The sequence below is a fragment of the Uloborus diversus genome, chromosome 4 (genome assembly GCF_026930045.1).
Source record: "Uloborus diversus isolate 005 chromosome 4, Udiv.v.3.1, whole genome shotgun sequence".
In the NCBI taxonomy this organism is placed as follows: Eukaryota; Metazoa; Arthropoda; class Arachnida; order Araneae; family Uloboridae; genus Uloborus; species Uloborus diversus.
Window position 1 is genome coordinate 98060325 of NC_072734.1, and position 7385 is coordinate 98067709.

The following is a 7385-nucleotide window of genomic DNA, read 5'->3' on the forward strand; positions in this document are numbered from 1 at the left end:
AGTACAAAATTTTCCAAATGGAAGTTATTAAAAATGTATCTATAACAATACCTATTGCATTAAAATTTTATTATTTATCTAATAATAAATATAGTATTGATTTTTATTATCTTAAACTTATAAAAAAAAAAAAAAAAAAAAAAAAAAAACAAGGCTTAGAACACAAACAGTATAATATGCATACTATGAAACTTTTAAAATGAAATTATAACCATTTATTGGTTAGAACTTTAAAATTCGTAAATAAAGTATTACCGAAAACCTGATTTACAGCAATCATAAATTTCTTTCCTGATAAAAGTGGAACAAAATGTCATCTGGAGAAAACGTCCACCATTTTGACACAGAAATTCCATAGAACAACTCTTTAAAATTGAAACTGCCTGACATTTGAGTCACAACACATCTAACACTATCTCCGCCTCTATCTTCCATCGCGTTGCCAGATTTTGGAGAAAACTAATTGCAGACGATATAATTACATGGCAAGTAATGAATTGTTAAGGGTTCGGACGCCAGACGGCGCTGAGTAGTGGCAGCATTAAAGACCGAATTTAGTGGAGTTCGCCTTTAAATTATAGATAATTATCGCTGCTACGGAAACAAATACTTCATTCTTTTCAACTTTATTGATTAAGTTTTTATTTTTTAATCTTTAAAAGGCGGAAAAAGTGAGCTTGTCTGCGTAGGATGTTTATTATTTTGGTCTTTAAAGACTCTGAATTGAAGAATGATGTTTTGTTGTTTTCTCCCTTTACTTTATAGTCCTATTATCAAGCTTCGCTTGGTTTGTTACTGTTGATTATAAGGGAAGAGAAGGGACAAGGGAACAGCCACTTTTTATCATTAAATTCATCGAAAACGTAATTGTTGGTTTGAGAAACGAAAATATACGTTCAAAAATTTTGACGCTTGGTGAAACAAAATATTTGCGCCATTTATTTTAGTTTCTTTTGAATCGAACGCGAAATGTTACTTTGAAAATCCTCATCTTCTTTTCGCTTTTGGAAAATTCTGTGTGTAATGAAATGGTTTTTGTCTCTTACTATAGTTTCTTCCAATGGCACATTCTCTGGTAAAAAGAAAAAAAGAGAGAATCTAAAAACGATAAATATCCTGTAACTGTGTTATTTATTAAGGCATTCAAATTATTGAAATTAAAAGTAGTGTCCAATTTAACTTTGAGAACTACTTATTAAAAATTAGCATTCAGCGTAATTAATTCAAACGCAAGTACCTGCAAATGACTCATACTGCAGTACAATAGCATAAAAAAAGGGAGTAAAAATGGTAATTCTGAAAAAAACTCCATTGCAATACTGGGTCCAAATTAAGAACTTTGGAGCCCCGTTGCAGCCGAACTAGAGCCTATGCAGGCAAACCTCTTTACCTGGGCTCATACCTAGTGGGAATCGACCTATATCAAGGATTTTGTCTAAATCCGTGACCCTCAAGGTCCGTTTGGTAGTTAGATTGTCATATTAGTCTATGCATATTACAGATTGGCGAATTTCAAATTAAAATGATGGAAAATGAAGATGAAATAAAAAAGTTTTAACTTACCAAGGTTTTTAAATGAACTAAAAAGTATACAACAATTTCTCAGGATTTCATGTTGATTTAAAGCCCATACAGGTCCAGAATGTTTTACAGAATGTTTGGAAATTTTGTGATTTTGATTTTTTAATAGCTATCAAAATATTTGTAAGCTTTAAATGGAAAAATATGGGGTGCATTTCTTACGTAACTATAAGTGTAAACGATAGCTATCAATGAGAAACTTACCCTTCAGTTTATACTGTTAGCAGAGCGATAAAATTGTTATTTAAATTATAAATGCATTAATTGTCTGTCACGAACTCCCCAACATAATACAAGTTAAATTCAAGTCAATTTAACTGCGATTCATTAAATAAATACAGACATGCGACTTAATATGAATGAAAAAGAAATTCACACCCGTTTTATAATGGAAAAGAATAACCTGTAACTGGAATGCGATTATAAAGATATGGATATAAAGACCAATTCTCACCCGTACACTTCCTTTTAAGACAGTGGGGCAGTAAAGCGTGGGTCTTGGACGTACCCCCTCCCCCCCCCCCCACCATTGGTTTTCGCATAAATGCAAATTCTAATAGTGTTATTTATGCATATAAAAGGGCTTATTTTGATCCAAAAACCCCTTTCAGAAGGTATTTTTGATCAAAAAAAAAAAAAAAACCCCTCTAGAAAGTGTTTTTGATCAAACAACCCCCTCCAGAAGGTATTTCTGGCTGCGCTAGTGTTTTAAGAAACTCTATATTTACAGTTCATACTATTATGGTACTTTCATTTCGTAAATTCAAAGTCTCAATTGTCAAAATATAACCAGCAAATAAAGAGCAATTTTAACAAAGTGTAAATTTAAAAAATATAGGCTGTCGTAAAACATATATATATATTTTTTTTTTCAATAAACATTTTCTCTCATATGTACCTATTTGTACAAGAGAAATTTTACGGAAAATTTTTCCAATAACGGAACAACATGACAGCATGACGAGCGATTTTCTAGAATTTAAATATTGCTTATGGAAATCTTCAAAATGTAACTGCATTGCCATGGTGCCAAGTCCATAATATTCTTCAGTAACTTCATGCAACGGCAGAACGAATATAACAAGAAGTAACATATTTGGAGTCTTGTGCAGCAATTGATTCGTCTGTTAACGCGGATTTTCACAGATGCAGATAAAATATATTTTACATGGAAAAGAAGGTTTAATTGAATTTTTCTATCGATATTACAGACGTCCGTTCACCGCAGTTGAATTATTTATGCTCACAAATCACAACGGAAACCATATTTTGCGCTACATAAAAGAGATCCATCTCTTCTAGAAAATATTCAGTAAGAGAAAGATACTCGAAAAAAAACCTTTAAAAAAAATAATAAAATCCATTCAAATGGCGGGAAATTGACACATACTCAAACGAAGCGAAGAAACTACCTCCACCGATACCAGCAAATAATGCATTATTAGGGAAATTTCTAGGGTTCCTTTTTATGACGTATGACACCACGGGGGACAGCGTCTGTTTTATGGGGGGGGGTGGCAATAGGGGGTGAACAGTGCGCACACACAGACACACTATTCAGAGGTGCGAGCTGACGAGAATAGCAGTTTCCAGATGCTAAGTATACTGCTACCGGTATCTTAGCATTGTGTGCACAATATATGGAGTTTGTGGGGAAATTTCTGGGAATGCTTCGCCCAGGAGGATCCTTGAAATGGTAAAGAAATGATAGAGTCGGGCACATTTGCATGACGTGCGTGTCAGGGATTTTTCTGAAAATGAAATAGGATTTCTTTTTGCATATTTTACAGTCTCTGGGGATATTCTTTCTCGGATATATTTGAGGCGGCTAAGGAAATGCGGTTTGAGAAGGATTTGTTTAGCATTGTAAGTCTTAGGTTTATGGTGGTGATTATCTCACTAATATTTTATAATTAAAAACTGAGCGTATGTATCTATGTATGTACCTATGTGTGTATATGTCCAAATTACTTCTCCCGAGCGCCAGTGAACTGACCATTGAACCAGGTATTGATAGATTCGTAATTTTTCCGTCTTTAATGTTTGGCTATTTAACATAATTCTCCGATAATAATTAGCGAAGATATCATATAAAAACTCTTAATTATGATGCTTAGATCACGATATAAAATCCCTATTTTTTTGAAGTCTTTCCTCCATTCAAATTATTATTCAGTGCTTCATCTCAACTTTCCATATAATTAAAAACTAAGCGCATGTATCTATGTATGTACCTATGTAGTCATCTATGTCCAAGTTTCTTCTTGTCAAACTTTCCTCAACAATGCTTTTATTAAAATATACAGCGGTGAAGAAAATCATTGAGACGAAAGATCTGTTGCCATTTTTTTTCTCGAATATGAACAGGTAAAATTCTTGCTTTTGTTTTAAAGGCTTTTCCTGCAATCGGGGGATTTAAAATGCTTATTTTTTGGTTATTTTTCCGTAATCTTCCGCAAAATTTTGCTGATTTCTTTCTTTTTTTTTTGTTCAAGCGCGAGTGTTGAACAAGCGTCACTTCACAAAACTTTTATTTTCGAGGAAGACCGGGCAAAGCCGGGCAACCCAGCCAGTGCTTTTATTAAATTTTGTAATGTAAAGAAAATCATTGAGAATAAGATCTGTTGGCATTACAGTGCTAACATATGAAACTGGAATTGGATCACCCTTTAGTATCAAATGGATAATAGTGACGAATCAGGGAGCAAAATTTTCAAGGTTAAAAATTGTCTGTTATTTCTGATTTAAAACAACAGAGAACTCTGTCAACATCAGCCTCGGTGTGCTCCACTTTTAACCGCTTGACTCATGTTTTGAAAGTGTTTTTGCACCTATATAAAACGGAAGACAAGCTCCTGAAGTATTGTACAATTACATAAATTTAAGAAATAATAATTTTGAAATGCATTCGAAACGAATTATTATTATATATGTGTATATATATATATATATATATATATATATATATATATATATATATATATATATATATATATATATATATATTTTAATCTAAAAAATATAAAAAGGTGTTCAGGCTTGAAGGCGCATCGGATCGCAGCCCGATAGGCCGGCGGGACAGTCCGCGCTGAATCAAACCCCCCTTGCTAGAATTTTTCAATGGTTAAGCTCATAGAGATGATTGTGCTTCTGAAAACGAACTAAAAAAAACTGAAAATAGCAATAGCCTATTTAAAGGAACCCAGTCAATCCTTTGAACTGTGACGCGCTGAAGAGAAGAAATATCTTACAGAACGAAGCAAAAAATAGATTAACATTGATTCCATGTACTATTTTTTGGATCTAAAAACTTGAAGATTGGTAATAATCATAATAAAATTCTTTTCACGGGGGGGGGGGGGGGGTCAGTTGACCCTTTGACCCTCCCTTGAATCCGCCCTTGCTCAGGGTTACTTTGAACCACGTAATAAGTGAGATGTAAAATAATTTTTAACAAAAATAGAGCAACAACAAATTTTCAAATTTTTAAAACTCCCCATTTTTATTTCAGACTACAGAGCACAGAGGTGTGAAATTAATTAGACTCAAAGATCTAAAAACAGGAAAATCGAAGATACCGATTTAAAAATAACCCCTACATCCTTTCTAAGAGCCTAATTTTGTGTTACCAGAATAGTCAAAGTACTATGCATTATTTCCCCGCAAAATTTCCTGCTTTACTCGAGTTTCCTCACGTTGGCAACACTGAGTCTTATCTGATAACACCCGTCATTATATTCTGTTGGGAATATCCGCTGTTATATTCGATGCAAAAAGTAATGAGCTTATGGATGGAAAGACATCCGGCAATCACCCATGTGGTTCAAAATTTAGTCTAAAACAAATGCGAAGCAAGAAAAAAAAATTTGGTGGGGAATATTGTTAAATCTCGGGAGGTGGGGGGAGATGGTTAATTTTAATAGTTTTCTATAGTCACAAAAAAGAAATTTGCGTTTCGGGAGGGCGATTTATTCTGTAATCCTTCTCCTGGGAACGCAACTGCCCTAAATGACCACACAGTATTAAGGGAATTTATAGGAATTAAACTGCAACTACGCATCTATATATAAACTAATTGTTTATGAGCCAACCCCTCCACAAAAGAAAAAATCAGTTTGCGACCCTTTTCCTATAAAAATATGATCCACACCAATGTATCTACGCATGTAACACCGTCACGGTAAATGCAATTTTCTTCTATAAAAGAAGAAAAATACTCTTCAAAGGAAAAGAAAAGAAAAGGAAACACAGTTTAATACCATCCATGAGGCCAAATTCACGCTCCGCTATATCGTAAGTCAGGATTTGTGCCCGCTTCGTAACTATGACATCATTTTAATGGACTCGAAGGGCATGAAAAAGGCGACAGGGGGCGCGATATCGGGAAGGGTCAGTAACATGGTGGTGGGGAGGAGAATGATTAGAACTTTTTTATTTTTATTTTTTTGGTGTTTCAAGAGGATCGCTTTCGGAGCTTGTGTTTCAGGTGCAGTCGAGCCTGGAAGGGCGGAGTTTGCAATTGTGAATGCTTGGATTGAAGTGGATTTGAAGAAAGGTGTTATTGCTTCGCTTTGTTATGGATTAAGAAGTTTATTTTATGATTGAATAATGATGATAAAATTGTAATTTATTGTATTTTTAAGAGGTTGGCCCCCGATGTTAAATTTGAGGAGATTACTTGATCCAAACAAAGCATGCTTTAATCTATAGTCGAAAAATCTCGGCTAGGAAACGACGTTCCCGTAGTACTATTCGTCTTGTTAAAAATTATTCACATGAACAATTGACAATTTATTTTCGAACCATTTAAAATAACTCAGCTTAACTTATATCCACCCTTTTCACCTAAGTACTAAACTAAGACATGGATTTCCTTTGAACAAATTTTATTCAGAACAGAAGAGCTCTTGACGCAGAACAAATACAAATAAGTAAATAAAAAGGTGTTTTCAGTTGTGTAAGGTTTATTTATTTATTCATTTATTTATTGTAATGGTGTCGTTTCCAAAATTTTAAAATAATTTTTTTTTTCTGAAAGAGCATGTTTAAAAACATAGGATCTGACCACTTTTTAAATAATTTATTTAGTTTATTTTTAAAAAATTACTTAAATCGGAGCGCTTTCATTGTTTACACTTCTGTCGTGTGACATCACAAATGATGAAATGCCATTTAATGTTGCCATTCATAGATCAAAATATTTAATTCGCATCTTTACTCACGTGTATTGGCAACGATATGGTTGATAGCAAGCGTAGAGCGCAATTTTAATTCGCTGCTTGATTATCATAACGTGGAACCGTGGTAGAAAGATGCGCCAAATTGTATCATTTGTGACGTCATAAAAACTACGCCTTGTTTGAAAAATCGGGCATTTAAAAAAAATTAATTTTAAAAAACTGTTGGGAAAACGAAAGAATTTTCTGGGTTCATTATTATTATTATTATTATTATTATTATTATTTTTTTTTTTTTTTTTTTTTTTTTTTTTTTTTTTTTTTTGCTCATTCTATCCATTTCAATGATTAAAAGTAGTACTTTTGAGTGAAGGAAACCACCCCATTCAACTTCATTATTTTTTATCTACTTTTTTACGTTTTCATGTTAGAAAAAAATAAAGGACTTGAATTTTAATGTTCCGATACGCATTAATGTTTCGAATTTACTGAAAAAGAATGCCTAATGTCCCGAGAAAATAAATTTGATATCGTCTTCATGTTTAACAAAAAAAAAAAAAAAATCTGCCGCACACAAGTTAATTTTGTTTTTAAGAAAATATTTCAACAGTTGGAAAGGTTATAAAG